Below are 15,777 nucleotides of genomic sequence, written 5' to 3'. Positions count from 1 at the left end.
CCTTTACGTTTCTCTTTCCTTCTCTATGTATACTACATAATATATACACACTTCACTTACTTATCTTTACACATTACAACACCGGCTTTAACCCCACTTCCTTTAACGACCCCCTTTGCCTTCCCCCATCCTCTTTTGTATCCGAAATGAACAGCCTCATTTATTTCCCTTGGGGGGAGTATTTTCATTCAACCCTTCTTTCCATACGTTTCTCTATTTTGATGCAGACCGCGGCTACGCTAGAATCGCACCGGCCTCTCTCTCTCTCTCTCTCTGTATCCCCCCTATTTCTCCTTTACCTTTAATCTTTTTCTCTATCTCAATGATATCCCCCTTTCCCTTTTCTATTTATCTCTCTCTTACTCTACACATTGGCCAATTTCCAAAAATCTTGGGACACAAATCTTAGTCCGGTAACAGCCTCAAAAGAAACCGTACCACCCGAATTTTCGGTGGTGGCGTCATTTTTACAGTTATTTCAATTTTCATATTATGGCCGAACATATTTTTAGTTTTTAACCCACTTTCATAATACAAAAAAGTGTTTGTGAAAATATAAGAAGGCATTTTGAACAAAAGCCTTATTTTATCATATAAAAATTGTGAAACTTAAATTATTTTGGATAGAAAATAATATCAAAGGTGAAAAAATGTTAAGACTCAGTGACTTAATACAGGCTGATAATCCTGTTTACCATTGCCTCAATTTTGCTTTATAAAACCTTTCATGTTAATAACTTATCCCATTCATATGGGTTTAAAAAGATTTTATTATTGTTAGTTGATTTAATAAAACAGGTAATTATTACTTATTTTCGATTATTTGGGAAATAGCTGTGAATCATAGAATTTTAAAAGAATGTCATTAGGAACTTAGGAAGCGCAGCAAAAATAAAATAAAAAATGCTTATCTATATATGTTTTAATCCGTCCAGAATCCAACAAAAGTAAAAAAATACAGTAATTTGTAAGTATATACTAAGATTTAAGAGCATAATAGTTTACACTCATTAATTAACCTATTAAAGCTATTTCAACTACTTTTTTTCATAACATAAAAATAAAAAAAATAAGATATTGAAAACATAAAGAAAAGTTTGCTTTTCTGTGGAAAATTAATTTGCCACAATTCTCTATAATTTTTATCAACATCAAATGATTTTCAACGTTATGAGTTGTAATGAGTTTATGTAAGAATTTAATTTCCAAGTTTTTAATGAATGAAAACTGGATAAAGTTTAAGCAACTGTTTAAGATAAACTTTGATACATTCTGACAAAATTTACTAAAATATACCTTAAAATTGTTATTTATTAGTAATATACTATAAAATAGAAAATACTAAATCCTAAAGCAGTAAGCCTTTTTTTGTCAGCTAACCGCTGAACCGAAATCGTTCTCCTTTACAGTTGAGCTTCATACAGGTACTAAGATGGTTTTAAGCTTTTTTATGCCCTTTCTTACCCCTTCGAATAGGGAGCCCCTAGATGCTAGGAGAGCAGCCGCTAGTAATACATAAATACTTTACAAAAGCATAAAGTTAAATTAATAAATTTTTTTTAAAAAAAACATTAAAAAGTAAATTTAAGACTAAAGATTTGTATATTGCATTTGTCATGCATTCTTTGCATGCTTGTGTATTTTTGAACTAATAAAAAACATAGAATGGCAATTAGGCAAATATTGATGGTATGTTGGTACAGAAAAAATTATTGATCTCTTCAGCTTCTTTTAAACATTATACTCACAGTGACCAATAGGTCAATTTATAGATTATCTTTGCCATTTGCAAAAATGTATTTTAATCTAAAACATAATATAAAAGTTCAATTGTATTACAATGAAATATAAGTAAAATCTATAAGATATGAAATAATATATAACAAGATTTATTTTACCTAAAGGCATAATACCAAATCAATCCTAAGGGTTACTTTTAATGAGTACAAATTAGTAAATTTAGATTTTCACGAATATTGAAAGTTTGTGTCGACTTAATCCTGGGGGACTAGAGGATAAAACTAAATAAATAAAATTTATTAAATTTATCTATATTAACTTTATTGAGTCTAACTAATTCAATTTATTGCATTTCTCGTTTTTTCCTACTTTTAAAAATATTAGTTTTAGATTGAATCAATTATCCTGTTGAAAATATTTCAATTTTTGATAAACATTTCGGTTACCATTTCATTTTAAACGAACGCAGCTACCATTTTACAGTAAAGTATCTACGCAGTCCCCAGATAATTGGTTAGCGGAATCTTAAAGGACAAAAAAGTAAAACTTAGTATTTATGTAGGATATTATAAGCTTTCATTGTTCAACATACAGATACAATTAACCAATAAAACTATTAATTATTTCATAAACTTTAAAACAAAATTACCTATATGGGGTAATTTAATTTTCTAATTTAGAAACTAATGAATTTAAATTGTTTCATCTTTATAAGTTATGGTAGATAATATTCATATTTTTTTGTGGGAGATTTTCTTAAATTAGATGCTGGAAAAAATATATTATTATATCTAGATATGATTTAAAAAACAATATTAAAGTTGGTCACAATGTTTACGTAAATAAAAGGAAAAATTGCTCAAAAAATGGTTTATTTAATGACCAATTTCATTGAGTACAATTTTGTCAACTCATGAAATTGTAGTATACCAACACAAAAATACAAATAATTTGACCAGCGGAATAGTTGTATACATAATAACATAACCTTTTGTCCCTGTTAATCTTGTTTACCTGTAACTCTAGTTAGTTTTAGTTGTATGCCTCTGTAATTTGTGGAAAACTTTTATAAACTTTTCTCCAACAAATTTAGAGGGTTATAAGGTTGGTTATTATCTTGGGAGCACATCTTTAATCTTCGTTTTCAAATAATTTTAATCAAACTCATTTTTTAATAGAGCATACATACTCAGCTTTTAATATGTTTTTTTCAAGTAGAAAATATAAAAGTAGCTAAAAACCTGCCTAAAAGCAGTTCGACCGCCATGGATGTTTTATACTTAATTATACTTCATATTATTGAAAGGTTGACAAAAAGTTTCAGCCGTCAATCTTTTATAGAAGCTAAGAAAATTATCCCTAGAAAAAAATATCATCACTCTTCCCCCCCTAATTCAAGTGCTGATAAAGGCCTCTGGGTGCATTGCCACTAGTAATTAATAAGTGAATAATAAATTTATTTAAGAAAGCCAGTAACATGAAAGAAAATAACTCTTCATTAGAATTACTAAATAGTATAAGAATTAATAAAAATAACTTGTGAAAAAGTATTTTTGTTGTGTACGAAGCGACTTTTTCTTTCTAAAAAAAACATATAACTCACAGCCAACTTTTTTTTATGTTTCTTGTTATTATTAAGATTATGTATGTGTTATGTGCTGGGAAAGGACTACGGAAATTTAAAAAGGCTTTGTCCCAAAGTATTATTCAATATTTTTGTTTTAGGTAGTTTGTAAACTTTGGGGTAAAGACTTGTTTAAGTTAATTAATACGGCATTGTTTACCCCTGCTTCCCTGGTTATGTGTTACTTTATTCTAATATGTCTGGTATATTACTTTTACTCTGTCTTATTATTATAGTCGGATTCCTTGTTAACAAGATAGACACACTTACAATTTAGTAAAATGCACAACATTATTTGGTTCGCTTTATAACAGGAATAAGCTGTATAGTGAAATAAATTACTAGGAAACGTTGCCCCACAAAATCACAAAATATCTGCTGAAATTACGAAATATGTTTTTAACTTACTCAGTTGTTGGTTAAGCTGGATTTGGATAAAACAAACGGTATTTATAACTTTTATCTGAAAGAGTTGGTCATATAAGAAAACTTATCGCATATCCATGAATTTAACTATGATAGAAGACAAATTACAGACTTCTCAATAACCATAAAGATTACCATATGATTCACAAATTGTACATGTAAGTAAACTTATCGTATGTCCACCTTAAGAAAACATGTATATAAACAATTATATAAGAGAGATTACAGACCTATCAATAACCTCCCTATATTTCTTTATTACATATACAACAATATGTTGTAACATCATAACAAGGGCGAATACTCCCAACGATTGTGGAGTTTTGATATTGTGGTAAAAGTGGACGAAGCCCAATCTGTACCACTTTTGCACCACTTTTGATTCCTGTGACGTCATAAAATGAGGGAGATGAGAGAAGAAGTGGGAAAGAAAACCCCTAAAAAGAGATAGAGAATTCCTCATTTTAATTACGTCACAGGAATCAAAAGTGGTACAGATTGGGCTTCGTCAAAAGTGTTATTTTGCTAAATAGAATTTGCCAAATTTGTATGTACCTTTTTTGACATTGAAAACATTTCGTTTAAATTGCTGTATATATATAAAAAGTGATAAGATTTTTAACAAAACACATTTCCACGATTTTCAGGAAGACACACATGACTTGTAGAGTAGATTTGATCCTACTAAAGAGGAAATCAAAAGATCTTTATTTGATTTAATTGAGTTATCAGTCCTTCATTTACATCAAAAGAAGTATATTTTTAGTGGCTATTTATCTACTTAACTAATATTTTTAGCTATCTTTCTACATAAACTGTCAAAATAAATTGTTCAAAACATATAAACAAGATAAAGACAATATATAAAGTAGGATAAATTTATGAAGAAATTTAAAATTCTGGCTAAATGTTCCACAAAAGAAAATCTAATTTATATGCAATGCATACAATATGTACTTTTTATGTACAACAAAAATGTTAACATCCATAAGTATGAATGGACAAAGTAAATCTAATAAATATTATTTGGCCATAAAAAAGAGGAAGAAAAAGAAAGAGAAATAAGAATATAAGAGTAAAAGATATAAGAAAAGTAGGAAAGAAAAAATTCAAAATCGGACCGAAAACACAGATGATATGTCAAAATCAGTAAAAATTAAAAAAGCGAAAAAAAGTTGTTATATAAGAAGTCAGGCTGCTATGTGTGTTATATACTTCAAAATGCCTGATAATGAAAGGAATGATGACAAGAAAAATCAGAGGTCTAGCTTAGATAATAGCAGAGTAAATCACATAGAGTTACTGACGGATAAAGTGAATCATAGAGTAACCTCTCGAGGAAAAAATGTGGATAATTGTGTTTTATTTTTTTTAATATATCATTTCTACTTAATAAACTAACAGAAATATCTAATTATTTAAAAATACTTTCCTGTTGTGCTTCGAACCCGATTATTATGCACTGGTTATAATCTTTATAATTCTTTATCTTGATATACGCAGAATGCTGTCTATAATACGATGCATAAATAGATATTACATCTCTGTAAGTTAAAGTGTTTAGAATCATTTTTAAAAATAAATGGTGATATACGTGAAAGCACAAATTATACCTATCTTATATAATTTTTAACTACAAAAAAAGCAACAACATAAAATAAGAAGTTTCAAAGACATATTTTTTTTCGTCTTGTGAAGAAATTAAAAGCAAAAATTTACATACAATCTTTTCGTAGAAAATCTTTGCTTTTAATAGGTACACATCAGTGTATAATATGTTTCATAATAAAGTCTAGAAACTAGACCTATATACTTTATACATTACATATAAATATTATGTAGGTAACATAATTTCAATATAAAAAGAAACTTTGCCGCAATTTTCCTCGAAAATCATTTTTTGTTCGCTTCACTTTTTTATATCAAATGATACATTAGAGAATGCAATTTCTTTATTTTCACAGATTTTTGTTTATTAGCGAAGTCAAATGCTTTGCTTAAATCAAAGCTACAATAATTGTTTTTTTAGTATATTTTAGAAAAGTATATTTTATTATATGTATATTACATGATTTAAATATATTTAAAATCTACTGGGACAAAATTGTAGACAAAAACGAATTGTAGTAAATGTTATCTTAGTAATATAATTTAACTTCGTCAGAGAATTAACAGGCATATAAAGATAGGTATGTAGAACATATATCAATCTTTCTTCTTATTATATATTATGCTAATACCCTAAAGATTTCTTTTTTTTTCTATTGGTTAGTTTAAAAACGTAGATAAATCTTGATTATCTGGCTTAAACTCGCAGTGCCCAAAATTTAAGACCAATAATTTAAATTTTTTAAAGGGGTAACTTTGTTTATTTATACTGGGGCTATTCATCAATATATCATTGTTTGTCTTATCCCTTAATATCCCTGGGAATATATATCCTTTCTTTAGCTGCCATTTCCCAATCCCTGGATACCTGGTGAATGCTGCAATGAGAAATTCTTTTTCATTAAATATTCTCTTCATATTCACTTTGTACTAAGTTTACCATTTTTATGCATGGGCTGGACCCCGTGGGAGCAATATTAAACGAGAATTTTTTTAAAACAGAGACTGCAAGTTTTTCTCATGACACACACAGCTACTTTAAAGTTTTGATAAGAAATTAGATTTTGCTAAAGAGTGCATTAAGGTATCACAAGCGTTTAGACTGATGGTTACTTAAAGCAAACAGAAAATGTAAAATGGTATGGTTGAAAAAATAACAAAACACACAAATAAATATTAATTAAAGGGTTTATTCTTTATTTTAACCTATGCAAAAATTTTAGCAAACTATCTTTGCAAATTAAATCACTATTTTGTTATAAAATGAAGCACCAACAAAACAAAAAACAAAAAATCAAACGTCTATCTTAAATAGCGGCAAGGAAAAATGATAAGTTACTTAAAACATACATCAGAGACGAAGGGTAAGATTTACTTTTATAAAGGAATTAATAGAGTAGCCTTGCTACTGGGAGAACTGCTCCATGGACATACTTTTACTACATAGTAACTGCGCTACTAATTACATAATCTAATCTTTACAAACAGTGGTTACTTACAAAAAATATTACATATCATCCTTTTTAATTCTTAAACTTTTCCTTCGTATATTTCAAGAAAGTTAGATTATTTCAATTATACTTTAGTTTGACGTCAAAACGAGGTTAAAAATCAAATTTGAAAAACGTTTACTTCCCAACACAATACATTTTGATGTTATGATCTTTCATTTTTTAGTTTTAAGTTCAGGTTTTTTCATAGTTTTATTTACAGAAACTTACCTTTTGTTTAGAGAAATAAAAATAAACATTTTTACATTTAGTTAATATACATGAGAGCAAGTTACATTTAGTATTTTCTTTAATTTACAAAGTTCTTATTTAATTGCCTGTTGCTTCGCCCAATACATTTTTTAATGATGAAAATAATTTGAGGAGGAGGGGGGGGGGAGTTTAGGATTGTTTGATATTCAATAAAAAGTTGGGGTTGGGGGGGGGGGGGGGCCGGGGGGATGTATTTTACCAGAAAAAATGCTACTATTACCGGAGACAGAATCAGAATTATCAGGTTTTGGACTATAATGATCTATTCTAATAAGACGTCATTCGGGATACTTTGGCCAAAAATTCTCTTTTAATTTATTTCCCTTTTTTATAGGCATCATAAAGAGCTTCAGATCTTAATTTCGTTGGAATATGAGCCCCTCTTAGTAAAATGTAAGATTGTTAAAGTGCGATGCTGTCAGTTAAATTGTATTATCTTTATTTGATCCAGACATACAAAGGGCAGCAGCATATACTACAAGGACAAGTTTGTCCATGACTAGCGCAGCCTATATACATTTGTAACAAGAAAATCAATAAAATACAAAATTAGAACAGTTTAAACTCAATCCGGATGAATACTATGTATAATATTAGGTTAAACATATGTGCGAAGCAGTTTATAGTGTCTAAAAAAATGTCGTAAATTTCGTCATAAAATACAAATAACCAATGATAGGCCAGTATATATTTTACCCTTGGTCAATTGGTCAATTGGCACTATAAGCTGCTTAAATAAGTTATTTTGTCAGTTGCATCTAATTGAAAAAGTAAGATGCATATTTTACATAGCAGCTGTGTAATATTTCTTGTATACTGGTGCAGACGGACGGCTATACTCTAGTTATAGAGCAGCTGTGCTTTTATAAAAAGGAAAATGTTCACCTTTGAATGATAAAATTAGGACATAAACAGTTTAGTTTTCTTTTGAAGCTCCGGTTTCCTGTAAATCCCCCCCAACAAACTTGGAATATGTGATTCGCGGATTTTGTTGGAATTTATTTCCTTCTTTTTTCTCTCTACCCGCAAAGAATGTAATATGGAAAAGATAAAACATGTATATTAGCACTGTTTTTCTTGTACATGGGCATGATCGTGCATACGTTGACCGATACTAAAATGACGTAACAATTCCTTGTTTACTTGTTAATTTTGAAATAAGATGTAAATTGTTAAAATTTAAAGTATTTATATAAAACAAATTTAATAACCATTTAAATTTAAGCTTCGCAACTTACAAATGTATTGTTCTTGTTATATTGAATTATTTATAAGCTTATTAAACAGTCAGGGAGTTGAATCCATTTTTATAGAAGCAGAAATATAATCTATGATTATGGTTTCGACCCTCTAAAACTGTAATCTACCTTTCCACTTTCCCCTCTCTTGGTGAAGATATCTTCAACGCCGATACGATTTTTGAAATGTAAGATTCTACTTTCCCCTCTCTTGGTGAAAATATCTTTAACGCCGATACGATTTTTGAAATGTAAGATTCCACTTTCCCCTCTCTTGGTGAAGATATCTTCAACACCGATACGATTTTGGAAATTTAAGATTCCACTTTTGCCTCTCTTGGTGAAGATATCTTTAACAAGAGAGACAAAAGTAGAATCTTATATTTCAAAAATCGTATCGGCGTTGAAGATATCTTTACCAAGAGAGGGGAAAGTGGAAGGGTAGATTACAGTTTTAGAGGGTCCAAACCATAATCATAGATTATATTTCTACTTCTATAAAAATGGATTCAACTCCCTAACTGTTAAATACGAAAACAAAAGGCTAAACAAGTTTTAAATCCCCAAGCAGAAATATAACTGAAATATAATTTGTGAATGCTTTTATAATATGATTGAAATGCATAAGTTATATGGAAAAAATAGTAATATACAGATTTTACTGATATATACTCTAATTGAATATCAGTAAACTATATTTCGTTTACACTGGTCGTCAATATTTTCCCCAAGATTTTAGAAAAATTTATACAAGTTTTATGTACTGTCATTTCTAAAAGCTAAAAAATTGTATCCTATTATAAAAAAGTAGTAAGGGTTTTATGTCTAAATCACAAGATCTCAATAACTACTTGATTGATTTGGTTCTCTGTTTTAAATAAGCTTCACACAGGTTCTATGACGGATCTTTGCTATTTGATATTTAAGTATTGGTTTTAAGTTATTTGTCTGGCCCCTTTAAAAACAGAGCCCCAAGGTGCTAGAGGTTCGCAGCCGCTAGTAATATATGTTCAATGTAATAAGATTTTTTTATGTATCTCGCTGACACCTAAAGCATTAAGTTCCCCATTTTAGATCAGCCTTACGTATATCCTGGCCATATCTATAAGATGTTTTCAATGCTTGGGGCACAGTCGAAATTTTTAACTATATGTTATAAAAACAGTAAATTTGACCTGCATCCACACGGACTGAATATGTCAAATTATAAATTAATGAAATTCATATTAAATCAAAGAATATATATATATAAGTTGAATTAATCAGATGCAGTTATAACACATTCATAAAGTTCCAGGGACGGAGAAAGGTGTATAGCAATTTAATATATGAAGCGTTGGCGTTAAATTAATCTGGAAAATAAATTATAATAAAGAAAAAAAAGCCCTAAACTTATTAATCGATAGATGGCCTATCTAATAAAAAACGGCGTTTGATACCTTTTCATATTTTCTTTAAAAATATATTTTGAATTTAAAAAAAATAAAATGGTCTTATGAATATAAAGAGGAAAGTAGCTTGATAACTGTCTACTCTATTCTAAGATATCTAAACGAGGAAAAAAGCAACATTAAGTATGTATATGGACACAATTATCCTTGTTTATTTATATGCTTAGTATAAGAGAATCAAAGTTATGATATTTAACTTTTTAAAAGAGTTTAATATATTTTTAAAGATTTTCTGTAAAGTAGGGAGTACTAATTGATGAGAAATCATTATTGTAACTTATTGAAAATTACAAACCTTCTCTAAGCTCATTTCCCTTATTTTACCAGTGAATGCATGTGTGTATTTTGACAAGTTTCTGAGTGCAGTCATGTGTACACCAATAGTATAAACTATAGAGTAGACACAGACTCACTTTACAAATATGTTTGTGATGTAGTAGTTTGTACACCAAAAGTATACACTAGATGGTAGACACATGCACACTTTACAAATATGTTTGTGGTGTAGTAGTGTGTACTTTAAAGGTAGACGCAAATATAATTTACAAATATTTTGTATGATGTAGTATTAAGTACACGTCAGTTGTATAAACTATAGAGTAGTCACACACACTTTATTATTTTCTAGTGAGGATTAAAATCTATGAATGCCAAAAATACCTTAACTGGAAAAGTACATAATTAATAGGTAATATTGAAAATTTATGTTAAAAAATTGTAGGTTCAAAAAAGGAAATCTACTGCTTGTAAATGCACAAATAAAGTGAGACTGACGTCGGCAACGACTATGGTTACCAAAGTTACTGAATATGTGTTGGCGTTATGTGTTCATTAGAATGGCCAGAAATAGAATTTACCATCATGACTTATTTTTATAACTGTAACTGTAAAAAAGCTTTAATAAATATAGCCATTTCAATATCTTGTCCTTTAAAAAATAAAAGAACAAGAAAAAAATCATATAATTTTGCATCAAAAAATATGTAAAACTGGAAGAAACATTTACTTTAAAAAGGACTCTACCAGTTCAATAAATTTACAACCCTTCATTCCCTGAAAAATTTTGTCCATTGTCCCAACCTTTAGACTTTATGAAATAGAGATGATTAATTTATTTGTTGTTAATTTTAGGTAAGTCTACAATAATCATATATACTAGCAAGAATATAGTATGTAGTATATTTTGATACAGGCTACTATGCTTACATACTTACAAGAATCTGGAAGATAGTATATTTTGGTACAGGCTACTATGCATATATACTGGCAAGTATTTAAAGTCTATGTATGTATATATAATATTGCATTGTTCTGTATAAAGTTTGCCTCGTTTCAAGGAATATAACTGCTTCCAACTACGCACTGGTAGGGAGACAAATTCCTCAATATGAAGGCTGTTTTTATAATAAAAGATAAATTTATAAGCAATAAGCATATATCTTTTTGAAAGCGAAGCTTTTCTATAATTAGGGTAGTTCCGTCCGTCCGTCCGTCCGTACGTCCGTCCGTCCGTCCGTCCGTACGTCCGTCCGTCCGTCCGAGATAGATAGCTTTTATTCGTTAATTTAGGCATGTTAGAATTGTCCTATCGATTTAAAACTTCGCATGATGATTCCTGTAGTAGTTGGGTACGATTTAGAAAGCGTAGCAACCCTATAATCATTACCAAAATGTCCGTACGTCCATTTTAAACATGTTGATTTTTCTACTTTTTTAACAACAAATTTTCAAGTGTTTTAATTATCCGTTTGATCCGATTTTTGGTATATTGATTCCTGGGACAACAAGTCCAAAAATGTAAGTATGTCCATAAACATTATCCTGTTTTTAAGCAGTTTTTCAACAAATTTACCTACAATTTTGATTCGACATTTATACATTTATGTTCCGATTTTTCAGTTCAGATACTATACAAGTGTTAATGTCCGTTTGTCCTACCGTTTCAGTGCTTCGCTTTTATGGATGTTGTCATCCTTGTTTAATTAATTTGAGGTGTCTAAAGTTAGAAAATTATTATCAAAGACTTTTACAAGAAGGAGATTAATTTTATGATTTGATTTAGTCTTCATGAACAAAATTTTTACGGGTAAGAACCAGTTTTTATCCTGGGGAAATTCCTTTGATTTAAAGGCTTGATGATAAATCATCTATCTACTTGAATTATCCACAAACACGATTTGAGTTTTACACTATTGATAAAAATATAATGCGCTGCATTTCATGCAAAGACTTTCATATTAAATACATGCAATCAAGTATTATATTGTCCAAATTACAATAGCCAATATATTGGCTAAAAAAATAGCATGCATTTTGATGATTGTGGCAGAAAAAGCCCATACTCTAAATAAAGATCAATTTAAGCATATAAAACTCTAGAGTAACTTATTTAGATTTTAGATTTAATATTAGAGTAAGAGCGTATCCAATACAATGTCCTTGTCAATTTGCTCTTGTACTCTTGAATTGCTATTTAGGCAGATATAGTAACTTAAAAAGTAGCTGCGCTATTTAGAATTTATATATGCCAAGTATTGCACTTTGATAGAGACTATTACAATTTACTTTTTAAATAGGCATATCGTTTTTACATTTTCCTCCAATGATTTTTTTGTGATTTGTGTTGCCCAAAGAGCCTCCAAAAAAAGGGTCACAATAAAGTTTTTTGTTTGTCTTTGTGTCTGCTTTTCTGTCTGTTTGTCATTAAAATTAAAATTTGTTGTCATATTCGATTTTCATCGGATTAAGAGTTTCAGTTGTTCTATGAAGAAATGCGATGCCTAAGCAATATGGTATATGTTTGTCTGTCTGTATACAATTTGCGTATCTTGGCCATTTTCCACGAAAATTTTATTTGGATAGATAACATTTTATCCCCTCCCCCCCATTTTCCTTTATATTTTTATAGCTAACCAAGATAGAGAGTCCGTTTAATCATAAGCAACTTTATAAGTACAAAAAAGTAAGTTACCAATTATATCCATTTAGATTGCACGCCTTGTCTCAGAAAATCTTTTCACGTTCATTCACAAAGGATACAGAAACTTTTTTTGACAAAATATTTCATTTAGATGTAGTTTATTAGATACGTCATTTATGTATACTTACAAGCAGTAAACAAAGAAGATAAAGTATAGAATAGAATCCAGGTAGAAGATTCTGCCTGGCTAGCCTGAAATAAAATTGAACTTTTAAAAGCCCTAAATGGCTACAAGGCTTGTAGTAAAATCATATGATTTCAGATATTATCGAGAAATGATATGAAAAATAAATGCCTTTTTTAATAGTATACTAAAAGCCATACAGCCAATAGTCCAGCCATATTTGTCCTATTCACAATGGATTAAAACCTTATAGTATTAGCAAAACTATAAACAAAAATTCATTTCAACATGAATTTAGTAAAAAAATGACTTTAAAAATATTTGGTTAAGAAATAATGATCACGGCATTTGTATTATGGTTGCGCATGAATTTGTTTACAAAAAATCCTTAGCAGCTGATTTTTAATTCTTTCAAGGTCTGAGAGTAAAAGATGTTTATATCCAATTATATATTTTTAAGTATTTTAATTTCAATTATTATCATAAATTATTTTATTAATTGTTGAGTTATACGCAAGTTACATTTACATTTCGTAATCGAGTGATTACGCAAGTTGCGTCATAAAGTACATTGACAGTGGTGAAATGTAAACAATATTAGATAAACATAAATTTAATTTCTATGCAGTAGAGACATAAAGTTAGAGGAAAAATCTAATACTTTTCGATATATTTTCATTAAAAAGATATTATTTCAGTTTTGTCCCAACTTGACAAGTTTCATATTATGTTTTTATAGCGCAAGCGCAACTTTTCTTCAATATTCCCTAAACTATTTGAGGTTTTCATTTCTATTCCTCCTTATTCTATGGCAGTAAAATAACATAAGATATGATAGTCCTTGAAAGATTTGTTCTAGCAAGTAAAGGTTTAGTACTTAATACAGAGCTTTGCAGTCGCACGGATGCCTTATTGAAATCATCTCCTTATAACTTTAAAATTCAGCTGGATGTCTAAACCTGTTTCTAAACAGACAATCTATCTTTTCGGGATTTTTTTCTTTTGTGCACAAGCGGGTTTGAGGCCTGTGCGCGGCTGCCGAGCCCTGAAATAATGTCACGAGAATATTTGAGTTACCACTTTCTTGTTGATGCACACAAAACTTATTAAAGGCACTAATGAAACAATAATGAGTTTTATAATCAAATTTATTTTTATCATCATTTTGATAAAATATGTTTATTTACTTCACTTGTGGCAGCGCCCCTGACATTCTAAGGATATTAAGCTGTATTCTAAGCTGTATTAAAAGTTGGTTATGTAATTAGCGAGATCTGAGATGACATACATAAATATTACAAATTAAATAAAAGGATTTAGTCTTGAACTTAAGAACAATAAAGACGTTGAATATTTTTTCCTGAAAAGGGTGTCTGTTTATACCCAAGGCTCTCTTTAACCACTGAACTAATTTGGTTCTACTTTACCTTGGGAAGTTTTTTATAGGCGAATTCTCTTGGGAGGGTGATGGTGCCCTCCCACAAAATAGCACTAAACCATCCAAGGACCTATAAGGATTACTTTATAGTTTTAAACATATTACAGTATAATCTGAAACATTTGAAAAAAGAAAGAATAACAATCATAGTAATATTTAAAAGAAGCACAGATTTGTGCAGCGATCTAAAGGGATAAAACAAAGGCTAAATTGATGTATATAAACCAATCAAAATTCCCTCAAAGTCTCAAAGTTCTTCAGCTAACGAATAAGAAAGGTTATTATAAAACTTTTTGGACTAGTGTAATAAGCAGCCCAATGTCCCCTCACTCCCTGAAATGTGACTAGAAATAGATTTATCTAAAAAGCAGCTATTTAAGGATATATGAATATTTTAAACTACAAAATTTGAGTTTCTTTAAAAGATATAAAAATCTGACATTTGCCTATTCCTACATCCTTGAGAATAATACGTCTAGAAATGAAAGACCGGATGAGGGAAAGAATTTTAATTTGATTCAATATCCCTTATGCAGATGTAACAAGGCCAGGGATATAGGGATAAAACAATGGAAGATGCTGAGAGGTTTAATTTGCATTTGCTAGATTTAGTTTTTCATACAACGATGTGACGTAATTGTTAACAACAAGTAAAAAATAAGAAATAGTTGGCTAAATAAACCTATAAATATAGATGTATAACCAGATAACAACCTGGATCTCTCTGTTAGAGAACTCTTTCGTCTGCTTGCAAATTGCTTTCTGCTCTTTTGAAGCGACTTGGCTGTGTTAATATTTCTTACGCTACTGGTTAATTTTTAAAGACTCGAATGAAAGTCGGGACAGGGTCCTCGGGATGGGGACATACAGTTATTTAACCCCTTCCCCCTTTATTGTTTTACTCTCATGTTGGCTATAACTAGGAAAACACACACGTAAATGCGCAACACGCAGCATTACCAACCCAACAGACACATATATATAACTGAATTTGTCCACATATGAATGCATAAATATGACAGTGTGTATATAAACTTTATTAAAACTTTAAACTCCATATGATATCATATCAAATATGGTTCCTATTGACATGAAATATGTGACATACCATTATATTTTCAACATTAATATTGCTACGTTTTGATGTAATTAAGTTTTATGATTGAAACGGGGAACCACTTTCTATTTTATGTGCATTTACTATAGATTATAAATCAATAGGTGCACCACTTTTGCATACATAGATATTGCCTGGGACAGGGGTCAGTTTTTCAGTGGTTTTTTTTACCTTTTATCTTTTAACACTTGTATTTACTATTACCCATAAATTGCCTCATACGGATAAGGCAGCTGTCCATGACACTTTAACGTCAGATCCAACAGCC

The 15,777-nt window shown here is 29.6% G+C and overlaps 1 protein-coding gene across 1 annotated transcript in view; it reads left to right on the top strand.

The window, feature by feature from the left end:
* The first annotated feature begins 408 nt into the window (after positions 1–408).
* The window catches only part of LOC145312461 (chondroitin sulfate proteoglycan 4-like), a 168,044-nt gene continuing 152,675 nt past the window's right edge, over positions 409–15,777 (top strand). Inside the window, exon 1 of the mRNA XM_080151719.1 lies at positions 409–798. The gene's annotated coding sequence lies outside the window, so the exon portion shown is untranslated. The remainder of the gene's footprint in view (positions 799–15,777) is intronic.

Source organism: Acartia tonsa, chromosome 2 (genome assembly GCF_053477335.1).
Source record: "Acartia tonsa isolate MP-2025a chromosome 2, ASM5347733v1, whole genome shotgun sequence".
NCBI classification, from domain to species: domain Eukaryota; kingdom Metazoa; phylum Arthropoda; class Copepoda; order Calanoida; family Acartiidae; genus Acartia; species Acartia tonsa.
This window is presented reverse-complemented; position numbering and strand designations above follow the sequence as displayed.